The 17,424-nt window shown below is 43.1% G+C and overlaps 1 protein-coding gene across 2 annotated transcripts in view; it reads right to left on the bottom strand.

Moving 5' to 3' along the window:
* The window catches only part of AGBL4 (AGBL carboxypeptidase 4), a 606,247-nt gene that overhangs the window by 118,545 nt on the left and 470,278 nt on the right, over nucleotides 1-17,424 (bottom strand). The gene's annotated exons all lie outside the window — the stretch shown is intronic.

Raw genomic sequence — 17,424 nt, 5'->3', positions numbered from 1 at the left:
CCACAGGAGCAGAGGCAGCACCCACAGGAGGCCCATAAGATGGACACACAGGAGTCACAGAGGAGCCCACGCAGCACTACTGGAGAAGGTTCCCACACCTCAGGAGAAGCAAGCAGAGGGCTGTGCATTGCAGGAAGGAGTGTTGAGGCTTGGGACTACAAAAGGCCTGAAGATCCTTTGGAGGAAATGCAAACGGGCCTTGGCAGCTGCAAGAGATGCAGTGCATGGGGGTACTGTCCTGCATGGAAAGGCAAGGGCTTACCTCCACTAAAGTTGGACACCTGGCAGAAAGGACCAAGTGGACTACTCTGGACCACCACCTGTGATGCAGGATCCATGCAGCTCAGGATGAGAGGAGAGCCACACAGCCGGTCATTGTTGCAGTTGGTGCCTGCAGATGCAGGGTAGTGACTCCTTCACTCCAAGGGAGATTCCTTCTTCCTCCTTGGGCAGACTGAAGACTTGCCACCCTCAGAGGATGCACAGCCGGAGAAATATTGCAGAAGCTGGAAGGAGCCGTGGAAACAATGTTGCACGCAGAGTCTTCATCGTGGATGCAGATTGTTGGTTCCTGGAGGGTCCAGTGGCTAAAAGTCAAAGTAAGATTGCAGAGGAGTCCTGCTGGAGTCTTGCAAGCCGAATCTGAGGACCAACCCAAGAGAGACCCTAAATAGCCCTGAAAGGGGGATTGGTCACCTAGCCAGGTGACCACTTATCAGGAGGGGGCTCTGACGTCACCTGTCTAGCCTGGCTACTCAGATGCTCCCAGAGGTCCAGTCAGCCTTGGATTCAAGATGGCAGAACTCAGGACCCTCTGGAGGACCTCTGGGCACAATCCCTGGGGTAGTGATGAACAGGGGAGTGGTCACTCCCCTTCCCATTGTTCAGTTTCGTGCCAGAGCAGGAACTGGAGGTTTCCATAAACTGGTGTAGACTGGTTTATGCATGGAGGGCACAAAATGTGCCCTTCAAAGCATACCAGTGGCTTGGGGAGGCTACCCCTCCCCAAGCCATGTAACACCTATTTCAAAAGGGAGAGGGTGTTACCCCCCTCTCCGAAAGGAAATCCTTAGTTCTGCCTTCCTGGGCTTGAGCTCTTCAAGCAGCAGGAGGGCAGAAACCTGACTGAAGAGTGGCAGCTGCTTAGGCTGCCTTGAAAACCCTAGAAGGCTGGTAGGAGCAATGCTGTGGATCCTCTAAGTAGCCGCCAGAGTGCATAGAATCATACTTCCAATACTGGCAACAGTATGGGGATATTATTCTGACATGTCTGATACCAAACTTGACTAGGTTCGGAGTTACCATTATGAAGCTGGACATTGGTAGTGACCTATGTCCAGTACACGCATAAAATGGCATCCCTGCACTCATGAAGTCCATGAAAATGGCACTGGAGTTCGTGGGAGCACCTCTACTAGTTCAGGGGTGCCCTCACACACAGGTACTTGCAACCTGCCCTTTGGGCTAGGAGGGCCTGCGATAGGGGTGACTTACTGTGACCCGGTGCAGTGACCTGTAGTGAAAAAGGGTGCATGCGACCTGTCACGCAGGCTGCAATGCCAGGCCTGCAGAACACTTTGCATGGGCTCCCCATGAGTGGCATAATACATGCTGCAGCCCATGGGGATCCCCTAGTACCCCAATGCCCTGGGTACCTGGGTACCATATACATGGGGGGACAAGTATGCCAAATGTGGGGTGAAAATGGTACAAGTTACCAAGTTAAAAAAGGAGAGAGCATAATCACTGAGGTCCTTGTTAGCAGGATCCCAGTGAACACAGGCAGACACACTGACAACAGGCAGAAAATTGCCAAGAAAAAGGGTACTTTCCTACAATCAGCATCAGCATGGTCCAGTCTTCATAACTAGATCATTCCAATTGACCCAATAGTAAAGGAAGTTAACCTCATGGTTCCCCATAACAGACAAATAGCTGCTGGAGCGACTCATGGATATATAATGGTTTCTCTTACTCCGTGGGAGATGGAGTGGACATGATCTTGTGACCTTACACACCACCGAGATGGGTGCTCAGGTTGCATTAATTAGGTGAACTAGACTGGTGTTACACTCTTGAGAACCACTGAATGTCAGTGTTCTGGTTTCGTGATGATGAAAAGGAGCTAGGCAAATTATCACTGGCCTTCAGCTGGCCTCATTGTATGTCATTGTGTCTGGTTCATGAGAAACAGGCAGGTTCTCCCAGCCCACAGCATTTCACTTCCTCTTCATCGCAGGATGGAGCATCTTTTGGGTGGGCCAGTAGCCTAGGCCTTATGCTGGGACTGAGTGTCATGACCACAGTGTTGTGCATCTGATCCATACCTTCCGCAATGAAAGCACAGAGTGCTTCCTCAGAAGTCAAAGTGAAACTGCTCAACCAAGTCATGGGTACCAATGTATGCACAAAGATGAAGGAGCAGAAAGGAAAACCAATACCCAAACACAGTGAGAAAGTAACACAGGGAGGGAAACTGGACCTTTGAAGGCTCAGTAAGTGGTGGCAACCCTATCTTCAGGGTCACATTACAGGAGGTAATTTATCAAGTGTGGTCTTCACTCACACCAAGGGGACCTGCATTTTGGTCAAACAGATAACTACCATACTGTTACCATGCAACAAACAACACATATATGCATACAATGCTCTGCAGAAATAGAAGATTCCCAGTCTAGATTTTACCACAAGGGTTATGAGACTTCTCACCCAGCGTGAACTTGAAAAAAGGAATACAGTCCCACATGACTGCAACGTGCCACCAAATATCAGTCTACTAGGCAAGAGCCTCCCATAATACTTAAATAAATTTGGGAAACAAGTTTTGCTACCCAAAGGACCATATAAGAGGCCTAGAGGAGAAAGGGCCTTCTAAGGTGGTCCACTAGGGATGTAAACCAATAATCCCATTTTCAAAGCCTGGCCCTGACAATAACTAGGTTACTTGGGTACCTGGGAAGGAGGCATGGTACCAGATTCCAAAAATGTGTATTTTCTAATGTAGGTTCTGAGTTCAATCGGAAGCCATGCAACTTCTAGCATCACACATTAAGGACAATAAAAACAATGGGACATTTTCAACAAGACAACAGTTTTGCATAATAAAAGTAATCTCACTATACTTCATTCTACAGAATTAAACAAGAAGAGTGGGGGACTGAGCTTCAGTCTGCAGTGGCCCAGCAAATATTAAAGTAGTTTTAGAGTCCGTTGAGAAACTAATAGAGGGATAACTAGAAAGTGAAGAAGGATTCTCTTCACTTTGCATACGCATACAACTGCGTTGATTGGGGAGTCCTTTTTACTGTCTAGCTATTCTTTTGAATATCAGTGAGATAACACAAACAGTCAAGCAGGTAAGCAGGCGAAAAGAAGACAAGTGCAGGTTAGGCTAAAGAGAGAAAGAATCCTACAGGGTGAACAGGCCCAAAGAAGGGGAGAGAGTATTGGTCAGACTATCAATCAACTTAAGTATTATAGAGGCTTGAACGCACGGTGTTTTCATTTTTTTTTAAATGAACAGATTTTTCTGGACAAGAGCAAGCTAGAATTTCTCCTCTTGGGTACCAGTTAATATCTGAGTGGTATGAGCTGAACAGAATGTTCTACCTGGCAGTCGGAATGACGAAATATCACATCAATCTACCCACTATCTTTCTTTGGTTATTAGTAATGCTCAGAAGATCCTGTGTTGATTCTGCGCATATGTAGCAGCACAATATTCAAAGAATGACAAACACTCTGCAATTAAATTGTTGTTAATGATTTGGAAAGCTCCAGCAGATACTGTGAGGTACACCGTGTAATGGAGTTGATCAATTCTAGCCGTAGGTACAAACAGACAGTACTGAGGTAGCAGTAGCCGAACACTAGGGAAAGAGAGACTCATTGACTGGTGCTGGACAGTAGCACAAAACAGCTTCCATGGACCACATTCAGACGAGGCTCGGGCACAACTTTAGCTATGCTGGCATATTCATGAGTGATTTCTGCCATTCCGTGTTATGCTTTTTGTGTGTAATGCCTGAAATTACATCACATCGCGTAATTTCCCATCAGTTTGGAGGGAAATCTTATTGTGGAAGCACTAACAGAACGTGAACTGATGCTGTTCTCATTATGTGCAGTTTATGAGCAACTCGGTTCTTTTTTTAGCACAAAATGTAGCCTCGTGTTCAAAGGGCGCAAGTTACACTTAAAAAGCTCTGAAAAATAGCACTAAGTGAAGATTTTGCTGCTCGTGTAATTTTGCATATTATTTTAGAAATATCACATAATTGTGCAAAGAGAAAACGAACACATTTTATGCATCCCTAACAAGATGTAGTTATGGGATTGTACTGAACCTTCGCTATTTAGGTACCCCAGTCAATAATAAACGTTTTGCCTTACAAATCAAGAGGATGGGTACAGCATGATCTAGCAAAATCTGCAGGGCTTGAAGCCAATGAGAGCTAATTATGCACCCTATACACTACTACTAAATAAACGGACTAATTCTAAGGTTCTTCCACTTAAATTTCCTTTCGTTCAGACCGGGTAAAATATATAACAGCAACCCTATCCTGGAGAATATGTCATTATGACAGCCGTTGCTGCATTTACGAGAGACACAGATGAATATTGTCTGTTTCTAGTAGCCTTTCTGTTTTCATTACTTTGTGAAGGATGAAGGATGTCATAGCAGCTTCGGATAATTTCAAGGAGAAACACGCTGTGCTAAACCTGCCGAGCTCCAATATGTGTCTTCTATCTATTCCAAATAAAACACAAGTATTGATCCAAAAAGCTATTCTATGCACTTGAAAGGCTCCCAACCTTGCAAGATTATTAGTTAGAAAACCAATTTTTATACAGTGCTAGATACTGCAGGCTTGCAGCAAAAGACAGGCTCCCTAAAGTCTGCATCTTATGAGTTGATACAGGTGAAATTTTTGTTACGCTGGTGTAATCTTGCATAATTTCCTTGTTATATGAAATTTCCCATATTACGCCCATTCGGCTACAAATATTAATGCACGAGCACCTGAACAACGTAAATGACCAGAACATGAGTGGCTGCAGTTTGCAGCAATTGAGTTTTTGCAGTATGTTATAGCACAAAAAAAGTGTCTTCACAACCACAATGAAGATGAGGTCACATCTCGTACTAATTTATAACGCAACATACTGGATTTCCATTTTGCACTATTTCAGATAAGGTTTCGGAAATTTTGTGTAATTATGCAAAATCAAATTTGGGGAATTTTGCACACCCTAGCTATGAGGTCAAAATACTTACACTTATTTGGTGTTATACTTCAAATAGGTAGCAACCACTATTATTATGTAATGACAAACCTCTGTCAGTAGGAAACCAACACAAAGGTTCTGCAGGTCTCATCCACACAACCCCATGAAGGTATACCTAAAAAAACAAAAAAGTCTTCCTCAGTGCCAACAATGACTCCATGTCTTTATTCACAAAGACCTGTTATTTTATTCCCATTGGTGCAGACAGCGCATTGATCATAGGTTCAGTGACGCGAACAGCCAGATATTGGTAGCCCTGGCCGTGATGAGCAAATACGTAAATTGAATCACATTTATAGCTGGCGATCTGGATTGCTTCTGGACTGGTGGCTTGTGAAGCTATTGCTGAGGATCCAACTTTGGGGGCATCACATTCTTAGCAAACCTCAACGTGTGAAGGAAATACACAGCATAGAGGTGTTGTGCCAGAAGGCATGTTTTGTTCTGAAGAGACCCATGGGAAATCAGGTGTGGGCCGAAACGTTGACACTGGAATAGGGATTGTCTAGGTCTAATACCTTATGAACACATCAGAAGTATTTCTCACTGTACTGTGTATCTTTAGAAAATTCATGCACATCCCTGCTATACATATGAATGGCATGTAAGTGTTCACTTCACTGCACCTGAGCACTGCACCATCTGCACCAAAGTGAATAATATAACACCTGTGTTGTGAATAAATAGAAAGAGTAGTTGTTGGCATTGAGGAATACTTTATTGTATTTTTAGGTATATCTTCATGGGGGTGTGTGAATAAGACCCGTGGAAGCTTTGTGTTGATTTTATGTTGTGCCCTGTTCCTTTGCTGGTCGTGAAGGCTTTTATCCTGTGCATTTATCTTCTGTCACCAGGGCAGGATTTTCGAATATATGGAAACTAATGGGCAGTGGGTGCGTAGCTCTGTGTGTTAAGGTTCACGTGAAGAAATTCCCTCTTAGGCAGGTGAATATTACATATCTTTCTGTCTCTATGGCAGATTGCTACGAGAAAGCCCAGCACATATAGAAAGCAATTATCAAGTCCACAGAGCAAGTGCTTCAATGTAATTTGGAGCATACACCACGTGTATCTGACAAACTACTAAGTTGGTGAAACCAATCCATCCAAAATTTGATTTTGTAAATATGAAATATAACGAATATTGTAATATCAACAAAAACACTTATAAAGGGGTGAGAGGAACAGTTACCCTGCCCGACCTCCCAACATCTGCCCTCACCCACAAAATTGTGGCATGCTTCATCATCAGGCTGCTGCTATTACACTCCTAAGTAATCCCAAATCGGAGTGGAGCAGAAAGGATGGGGAAACATGAATAAGCACACAACAACATAGAACACAGGGACCAAGAACGAATAACAGACAAATAAAATTGTCTCAGGACGGTTACCCTCAAACTTTTATTGCAGTACTGCCTGGGCAAGATTAAAATTAAAGTCACTGGTGGTGATCTCAGGAGTTAGTAACCTGTTCACCCCAGTTTCTGTCTACAGATCAACATGTTTCGGCCGTTTTTTTCACTGCCCCTTAGGGTCACTCGGCCTTCGTCAGGACCTTCGCACTGCCCCATTAAGAATATCCCTTCCTGTCCTTTGATCAGGATTTCATACCGTTCATATATCTGGGAGTAGTTCTCCCTGTCTGTATACACACTGCCAGTTATCTGTAATACAGAAATAGAGAGACATAGATTCACACAGGAAGATAGTTTCTTTTTGTCCTGGATAAGAGCATATTTACCCTGATACCATGCAATATTAGGTATTCATTAAATATCAATTGCGTACACATTCTTCCCTTCTCCCTGATTCATACTCAGGGTCCTGAATGTTTCACGGGCCCTCTGTGACTTATCACCATCACCAAGGCTCAACACACCAACACGTGGGTTTATAAAAACAGACGGCTTCCCTCACCGAGGATTCATTGATACCTGTGTTCAATCAGCGCCGGGTGGGAGCACCACCCTGTAGTCACACACTGTGCGGGGAATGGAACATGTAATTAATAATCTCTACATAGGCCTACATCACAAGTTTACATATATTGTTTTGTATTGTTTTATCAGATGCACCCTTGAGAAAGTCCGGAGGATGAAACATGTATCGGTTACTGTTTTTGTCTTTGGATCACATTACGTCATCATCTTTGGAATACATTTATACAGGGACTATATATGGTTGAATATACCACTTGAACTTTAATTGTTCTTTCTTTCAGGGTGCTCTGGCGTTTAGTATTTAGCAACTCATAGCTATTGGAAAGCTTTTCTCAATTCAATGAGGATGTTTTTTTGGGAACTGCTATGGAAAGCACTTCTTACTCCCCTACCTATATTGGTCTCTTGTAAAACACTTTGTTGCTAGGTTTTCACAATATGTGCCTCATTAATACTACGTTCAGACAATACTGGCCAGTTAGAACAATGCATACATTTGAACTTTGTACTGCACTGCATGAAAGGTCAGCAATGTGGCTTATTTACCATTATACGGTATATTCCTGTCCTTTCCTTGTGCTGGCACACAACGTGCTGCCCAGTGCCAATGCAGGCACCCTTGCGCCCTTGTGCAAGGGCGCCTGCATTGCAGACAGGATTGATTTTGTGCAGAAAGGGGCACCTTCCTGCACAAAACAATCCTCTGAGGCATTTTTCTCTTTATATGCGTACAACATTCTACAGCACACTTAGAAAGAGGGAAAAACAAGGAGAAATAAAGATATTTCTCCTTGTTATGCCTCCCATGGTGGGCGTAGCGTTTTGATACATTCCCAGCTCTACCAGTAATGGTTAATCTGGGAACGCACCAGAATCCATGGATGGATACGTAAGAACACCCACGCTCCACCCATGGAAAAACCATGTGGCAGAGTAACACGACCCAGAGATTTGCTTAGCGTTGCATTACTCTATTTTTATGAAGCCAGGCAAGGTCACGCAAGGTGATCTTCCTTGGCTTGATAAATCCGACTTAGTAGTTGCTTCACCCTCGCCCTCCCTTGTGTGGCGCAACGGCAACGCAACTGGTTGATAAATCTGCCCCAGTGTGTCTCAGATCTTCTATGGTAATCAGTATTGAAGTACTAGTTGTTGTTTGATTGTGTCAGTAATTCTTCAACAATCTAATGATTTTGATGGGGCTCCGTTGCCCAATCTGAGAAATGCAACACACGTCTTCAGGCTGCTAGAGCTCAATGTCCGTGCATCGTGTCCTGGTTTAATTGTCCTCGTGGCTCAGTTGTACATTTCAAGGCACTGACACACCTGGGCCGTTCTTGTCAACTGATTGCTGGCACTTGCTCCTTGACGGAGTATCGCATACGTGCTTGGTCACATATATAAGGAATAGTCTCAACATGGTCAATGTTTGGTAGCAAGTAAATTCTCAACTGTATCCCTCAAGGAGTGCACATACGTTTTCTGCTAAGTAACACATGCCAATTGGTGTTGTGGGACTATGTAACAAAGAGGTTAGAAAGATGTGCTGTAGTTTCATGGGGCAGCATGTAATACACTCCATAAATACACGGAAATATCTTGCTAGATCTATCAATAAGCTATAAATTCTCAATAGAATAAAATATTCGCAGTCGTAACTGTGCGCGAGTTACGCATTTATATCAGCTGTGGCAAAAAAATGGACTCCCACCAAAAAGTTTATTTTTTTGTCATTTAGGCAGAGTTTGGACACCATAAAATACTGCAAACCTAAATTATCCAAATTATGGTATTTACAGATGGAAGAAATGATATATGGCAGCTCCACTCAGACTGTGTGACTTCCTCAAACCACAGTCGACTTCAAAGACTGCAAGATAATATGTGTCCTCTCCTGGAAAGTACATTTTGTTACTTCAAGTACCTATATTGCTCCTCTTCCCATTTTATTCCATTAGAAAGTAACCAGCAGGAAACTGACCTCAACAAACCTTCATGTGTGCGGAGATGAACAGGGTCCCTTTTTGTCTTTTATTTTCCACTTACTTCTTCACCTTTTACACTTACTGGTATGTATTTACGGGGGAACTGCAGCTTGCAATGAAATGAAAAGTGAAAAATCACTACTTTTAAGTATCTATGTGACAAAATGTCCACAGAAACTTACATTAACTTGCAGTAGGCAAATCTGTGCATGAGAAATCCATGCCCATGTGTGCTTCCATAGTCTTAGCAATATATACTGTATGAGTACTCGACGGCTTACCAACTACAATCCTCAGAGGAGCTATTATTAGAGACAAATACATAAGGGATTCCTTGAAGCAACATTTGAGGAAATGTTTAATAAATGTGTGCTTTTGAAACATTTCCCCCCAACAGGTAGAATTCGAAATGTGCTGATACAAGGACTAAAAGGCAATGGAAATAGAGACCAGAAACAGATGAAGGACTGTTAAAGCCAAGGTGCACACATCATGGCCACTGATGCTGGATCATGGGAGTGCGCCACAAAATACGTTGTCAGCCAATGTAGAGTGCAGGGCACCATGATGCCAAGTGAAGAATACTTGTACTTCTTAGAACAAGAGCACAGTTCAACCTCTGTACCTTCCTGTATAATGCAAACACCAACACACAACAAGTGTTTGCAATTCAATGGGTCTTGCGTTTACACGAGTTAAAGCTATTAGCGTTGTAAACTCCTAACTGGACTTTTCTTGCCACATAAACTCAAAAGTAAAACAGTTTCATATAAGCAAGCCAACGGCCACCATGAGCACAAAGCAAACACACAAAAGGAAACAGAAGTCCGCTCCACTATAGCAGAGGAGTGTCGCTCTCCCCTACCAGCAGCAGGAGCTGCAAAATGAAAAATTAAAATAATAATAAACAGTGTTTATTATTGTTTTTATTTTTCAGGGGACGGGGTCATGGGCAATGACAGAGATGGAAAGGGGAGTGCACAGCACTCCCCTCAGTGTGCATGTATGTTTGGCTGCCCGTCTGGGGCTGGCCAAACACACATGCACACTGTGCTCTATCCAACTTGGCACTGTGTTGCTGGCTTAGAGAGAGCAGGTTAGAGAGAGCAGGCAGAGGCTCCCACTCTGCCTCGGAGCGCCAAGCTAGGACACTCCGACCAATCCTAATGCTGCTCTCATGAGAGAGCAGCATCAGGATTGGTCGCTGGGCAGGCTGGGAGCCTGTGCCTGCAGCGAGTGGAACTGGAGCCAGAAAAGCGGCAAGGCGGCAGAGGAGAGTTTCTTTTTTTTATTTTATTTTTTTATTCCTTTATGCTGTTATGCCCCAACCCCACAGCTTTGCCCCTACAGGAGCCACCACTGGCTTGCATATATTGTTAAACTACATCATGTGACAAGCAGATCGCATAAGAGTGGCTTAAGCGGCAGTGGAAAGAGAGAACAGTGCAGATTGGTATGATTATTAAGTGAGAGGAACATAATATTTAGTAAAATAAAAAATTTGGGGCTTTCAAAACAGAGATGAGAGAGAGTGTGTGTGCTTTGTCAGTGTGTGCGTGCATAAATCCCAGGTGAAACCCAACAGACAACTCACCATACCCAACTGAAAGCACTTGTATCCAATAATTCATCAGCATATACATTTATTAGTGGGGATTTAACACCCCAAATGCCCCCCCTGAAGCTACGCCCCTGAGTAGGAGTGAGGATGAGTAACTGAGAGAATGTGAGTTAGAGTGAGTGAGGTACCCGGCTATTTAGAACTGCAGAGAGACAAGAAGTGAAGAAGTAAACGCAGCTGCATTTTCCCAAACATCCTTCATGAAGCAGAAGCAGGTCTGGAACATGCAGGACACATTTTTAGTGTTTTACCCCAAAAAAAGGCAAAGAGTGAAACAAAGCAGCATCTACAAAAATATCAAAGGGGCTGGTATACCTAAAACCGATAGCATGCCTGTGTACATGGACAAAGAACAGTGAAATACTCAATAAAATCCTGAAATGCTGGAATTGTCATAGGGTACAAAATATTATTTTATGAAAATGAAAGCAGGTCTTTGCCTGGGCACAGAATAGTTTAACATAAGAATGGATGCAGGAAAATGAAGCGCTTGGTGTCCCTGCCTCTTGAGAATGCTACAGTCATGTCTGTGCCTGGGCATGGGTGGGGCTAATGGACAGGGCAGGCCGATACATTGTAAAGACCAACAGGACCACCATGGGACAGAGTGGAAGGGTCCTGGTCCTCCAAAATATGTACAGGTGGGCCCACTGGCACCCCGCGGTGCAATGTAGCCACTAAGTTAAGGACAGGGAACAGTATGGCCATAAAGATAGGGTGGTGGGTAGTTATAAAGTAAGGTTTAATTTTAAGGTGTAGGTTAGCATAGGGTCTTACTCAATGTAGTGGTAATCTCAGAAGTGGTATTCTCAACGGTGGTAATGTCAGCGTTAGTAATCACAGTAGTGGTTATCACAGTAGTGGTAATGTCACCAGTGGTAATCCCTGCAGTGCAGTGGTAATCTCAGAGGTAGTAATCACAGTAGTGGTAATATCAGTAGTGGTAATCTCAGTGGTAGTAATCACATCAGTGATAATGTCAGCAGTGGTAATCCTTGCAGTGGTAATCTCAGAGGTATTAAACCCAGTAGTGGTATTCTCAGCAGTGGTAATCCATGCAGTGATAATTTCAACGGTGGTAATCTCAGCAGAGGTAATCCCTGCACTGGTAATTTCAATGGTGCTAATCTCAGCAGAGGTAATCTCAGCAGTAGTAACCCCTGCAGGGGTAATCTCAGAGGTAGTAATTACAGCAGTGGTAATATCAGCAGTGGTGATCTCAGAGTTAGCATTCTCAGTAGTGGTAATCTCAGCAGTGGTAATCCCTGCACTGGTACTCTCAGAGGTAGTAATTATGGAAGTGGTAATTCAGCAGTGGTAATCCCTGCAGTGATAATCTCAGAGGTAGTAATCACAGTAGAGATAATCTCAGCAGTGGTAATCCCTGCAGGAGTAAACTCAGAGGTAGTAATCACAGCAGTGGTAATCTCAGCAGTGGTAATCCCTGCAGTGGTACTCTCAGAGGTAGTAATCAAAAATAGTGGTGATTCAGCAGTGGTAATCCCTGCAGTGGTAATCTCAGAGATAGTAATCACAGTAGTGGTAATCACTGCAGTGGTAATTTCAAAGGTGGTATTCTCAGCATAGGTAATCTTTGCACTGGTAATCTCAGAGGCAGTAATCACAGTAGTGGTAACCTCAGGAGTGGTAATCCCTGGAGTGGTAATCTCAGAGGGGTTCATTTCAATGTAGAAGATTCTATGTAGCGGTACATGGACTCTTATATTTTAGGTGGTGACATACAACCAACATTCGTGCTGGGTCCTCGGTCTGATATGTTCATTGCATTTGCGCGTGAATAACGCTCAAAACATTTTCTGTTTATAACGCGCTTCCCTGAAGAACATGTTTTAAACCACGTCCTCCTCAGCGAGAAAAAGGACCTCTGAACTGAGTACAGCACAGCGCCTTCCTGAGGGGCACCATCCCCATCTAAAGATAAACATCTTAATTTGTTTAGTTTTTACTCAGCAGACTAGGGCCTTATAAAACAATGGGACTTGGATAGAATCTGGTTCACAAGCATTTGCAATGCAAGGGGTCTCGTTTTTACTCGAGTTAAAGCTATTAGCATTGTAAACTCCTAACCGGACTTTTCTTGCCGCATAAACGGAAAAGTAAAACAGTTTCACATAAGCGAGCCCACGGCCACCAGGAGCATAAAGCAAACACACAAAAGGAAACAGAAGTCCGCATGCAGTGAAATTTATCAGCAAAAGTGCAATTATTCATGTATCCGGCAAAAGTGCAAATATCCATGTAACAAGGTCGATGTCATGAAAAGCAGAAAAAGAAAAAATAGTGCAGAAACCACACAGAAAACATGGAGCCTTGTATGTTTTCAGTAGTTGGCCGGTGCGCTCGAGGCGGGCTAAACACCGGAAGAGGTAAGACCTATACATGCCTTCTACTAATGAAATCAAGCTAATTTTAAGAGGCAAGCCACGAACCAACCAAAAAGATTGGCTTGACATGGGCGTGGTTAAAAGCCTATAGAGAGATTGCACCAGGGAGTGAGCGCTTTGCGCTCGACCCTAAAAATGAGCTAAGTGATTTTATTTACGAGCAAAAATGAACTGCAAAAGGCCTTTGTATAACTTTACGCAAAGGTAACTGTAGAGATTCCAGAATACAATGTCTTGGGCCTTGGAATGTATATTTTTTTCCTGAGAGGTCCATTCAGGTCCCTCTCACACCCTCTAGTTGTGGGAAGGGCTGAAGAAGACACTGCAATGCAACGTTCCTAATAGACAAACGAACCGTGTATGTGTATTCTGTGCTTGCCTGTGGTAGAGTTGAGAGGGGAAATGTAATATGAAAATGAAAGATATCACAAAGTAATGGGGTGCGTAGGGGGTATGAATGGAGAATAGTCTGTCCTATCATGATATACCACCCACACACTCCATTGCTTTGCAAAATATGTCAATCTCGTATTACACTGCCGTTCTTATAACCTTACGGCAGGTAAACACACATAGCATAGACACAACCCGTTTAAGTGACCTGCTCTGTGAAACAGAATTGAAGAACCCCCTCTTTTAACTAGGGGAGTGCAAAACTGAATTTCTTTTCAAACTTTTGGAAAGTTCTATGGTGAAATGCAACTTCAGAAAGGATGCAAAGTGTTTACGTTGTCACATGTGGTATGAGATGGAGAACAGTCTGTTTTATCATTATATACCACCCACACACTCCATCGCTTTGCAAAATATGGCAATCTCGCTGCTGTTCTCCTAACCTTAGGCAAACACACATAGCATAGACACGGCTCGTTTATGTGACCTGCTCTGTGAAACAGAATTGAAGAACCCCCCTTTTAACTAGGGGGTTGCAAAACTGAAGTTTATTTTCAAACGTCTCAAGTTTTATGGGGAACTGCAACTTCAGAAAGGATGCAAAGTATTTGCGTTGTCACATTAACTTGTTAAACATCACGTTTGGGACAATATACACCTCTATACGTTTCATGCATAATACATGGAAAAGCTCTGCAAAAAGCAAACCTACAGAAAAAAAGTATTCATATGTTTTCCAGACGGGGCGGATTCGATTACAGTGCAAATTACCTTGCTGTGCAGTGAAATGTGTCTGAGAATCCGCAAAAGAAACCCGAAGGTGTGTGGGGAAAATAAGACAGATTATACGTTTTCCAAAGGTCGGTAATTGGGAACTCCCCACGCCTTTTTGCCCCCCCCATACATTTAACTCAGTACCTATATATATACTCTTTCGCTCTGAAACTTGAAGCTTGAAACTTTCCCTGTGCCCTTTTTTGGTCTGGCTTAACAGTGCAGGTATCTGGGAGACCTTCTGTTACAAATTCTTTGAAGTATACATAAAGTGGCATTTGGGTTCTCCAAGAGGAGTATCTCTCGTTGGACCTCATGGTATTGGCTATTATTTCACCTTCTATGGAGTGCAATGCATGTGGGACTAGTTTCCATCTGAAAAGTACACTGAGACATCACAGTATATTCTTTATCCAGCAGAAGGTGATATACAGAAAGTAATGATTTTGTCTTTTGCTTTTTCACCGCAGCAGGCGCTTTAATGGTTTAGTTAGGACTCAAAACTAAAACCCTCTTGTTGGCTTTTGTCAACACTTGAATTTGAAGTGTTGCAACATACAAGTCACTAAACAGTGTTATTTCTACTAATTTCCTACCTACTGTGAACATATATTTTAAATTTGCAATGTGCACTGCAGACTGTGAGGTGCTTACTGTATATTCCCAGCCCTTATCATTTCAAGAGAACATGAAGGAAAATAATCAAAAAGTAGAGCTGGTAAGACAGTGTGTTTGATGTAGTCATTTGAACATTCATTTAATATACTCGGCTCACCCACATGCGCCAGTACAGAACCCCACACACAGATCCAGACTATATTACATTCGCGAAGGTCTCATTTTAGCGGAAATTGGAAGAGATGGGTAAAGATTATAGGAGGAGATGTTATAAAAACAGACCTCGCGAGCCAAACTTAATACTAAAGCCATTTTCTTTCATGTAGGCAACAGTAAAAGCAAATATCCTGTAAGCCCCAGATACATAGAGAATCAGCGCATCAGATCTCTGCTCCTTCAGACATTTCCCCATTCATCTCATGACTACATCATTTGATTAAGGTTGACGAAGGCGCAGCGGGGAGAGGGGATGATAAGACACAAGGTACCAGGAAGGCAGATAAAGAGGGTAAGGATTTCCAGCTGAAGCAAACATCCAACCCTTTTGTACGCTGGGTTATTACCCCAACAAGGACACAAATGCAACAAGGAGAAACATAATTTCCTACCTCATAAACAATGTTTCATTCTGTGAAGAATGGAAACATAATTAGGATGCACCCTTCAAATACAACATCAAAGTCAAGGTAGTTCAACACGGAAGGCAAGAAAAACAATGTTATTATGTTGCTTACATTACTATTTGTGTGCCTTTTGTCAGGAGTGGGCCACCATCGATAAACAAAAAAAGAGTATCACAGACGTGAGAGAAGAGAGGAGGAAGAGATAAGGGATTAGGGTACACAAAGAGGATGGAAACAGAAAATGAAAGGAGGGGGAAGTTGGTAGACAGGGCAGGAGTAAAACACATTTGAAAATATGAAGGTACGAAGTTGGGTAGTGGGGAAGAAAAGCATGCTAAAGATAAGAAGATGGACCAAGGAAGGAATGCAAAGGTGGAAAGTACAAGTAAAATGGTAAAGGGAAAGTAGAGTCGTAGAATAAAGAAACTTACAGGAAAAGGAGAATGTAGTGGCAAGGATGTGACTGTAGAGGTGGGAAGGGCATATAGAGATGAAAGAAGGCAAAAAGGAGAAGAAAATAAAGAAGAAAAAGGAAGAGAATGAAAGAAAAGGGAAAATAAAGCATGAAAGGAAAAAGGAGGGAAACAAACAAAAAGGGCATTAAAGTGGATGGTAAGGAAAGCGAAAACGAGAGGAAAACGAAAGCGGAAAACATAAACAAGCATTTGCAATGCAATAGGTCTCGCGTTTGCTCGAGTTAGAGCTATTAGCGCTGTAAATTCCTAACTGGACTTTTCTTGCCACATAAATTGAAAATGAAAAGTAAAACAATTGACATAAGCAAGCTGATTCAAAGCACCACAGCTGCCATGAGCATGAGCGCAAAGAAGAGACACAAAGGAAAAAGAAGTTTGCTCACAGTCAAACATGTAGCAAACGTGGAAGTAGCCATGTAACGGGGTTGATGGCCAAGGTGGTAACAAAACTGCCCCAAAGAGAGACAAACGTAAAGCATTTGCAATGATAACAAAGGATTTTTGAAAGGCATGCCCATGAACAAGTGATAGTGATGGGCGTGTGGTGGGCGTGGTCAAAAGCCAACAGATAGATTACAACCAGAGCGCTTGAACGCTCGACCTAAAAAGGAAAAAGAACTTCGCTCACAGTCAGACATATAGGCAAACGTGCAAGTAGCCATGTAACGAGGTCGATGGCCAAGGCGGTAACAAAACTGCCCGAAGGAGGGACAAACGTAAAGAATTTACCAATGATAACAAAGGATTTTTGAAAGGCAAGCCCATAAACGAGTGATAGTGATGGGCATGAGGTGGGCGTGGTTAAAAGCCCTAAAAAGGGGAAGTGGGAGAAAGGGGGAAGTCAAAGAAAAGGGGAATGGACATGGAGATAGGAAAAGGTGAAAGGAAGGCCCAGAGGACATGAATGTTGCTTCTATTAGTGCGGCAAGTGCAGTGGCACCAGGACCTAGAGGCCTCAGGGGCCCATTCAACCCAATTCCTTCCTTGCACTAGGGTCCTTTACACACAGGCCACGCTACTGACCGAGGAATGGGGTAGGCATTGTACAGAGATAGAAAAAGAGGAAACAGGCAATGCAAAGAGTGGAATAGGCTAGTACAAGGTGGAATGTGGGCAAGGGAGGTGTGAATTCGGTAAAGAGGGGCTGGAGTAACGAAAAATTGAATGATTGAAATATGTAGAAGGAAAGAAGGCAGAGAGTAAGCGATAAAACTACAGAAGCAACAAAGACATTAAAGCATTCAATAGCGATACATCCTGACCATGGACAATAAATTGAGCACTAGTTTAGGAAC

Source organism: Pleurodeles waltl, chromosome 4_2 (genome assembly GCF_031143425.1).
Source record: "Pleurodeles waltl isolate 20211129_DDA chromosome 4_2, aPleWal1.hap1.20221129, whole genome shotgun sequence".
Classification (NCBI taxonomy): domain Eukaryota; kingdom Metazoa; phylum Chordata; class Amphibia; order Caudata; family Salamandridae; genus Pleurodeles; species Pleurodeles waltl.
This window is presented reverse-complemented; position numbering and strand designations above follow the sequence as displayed.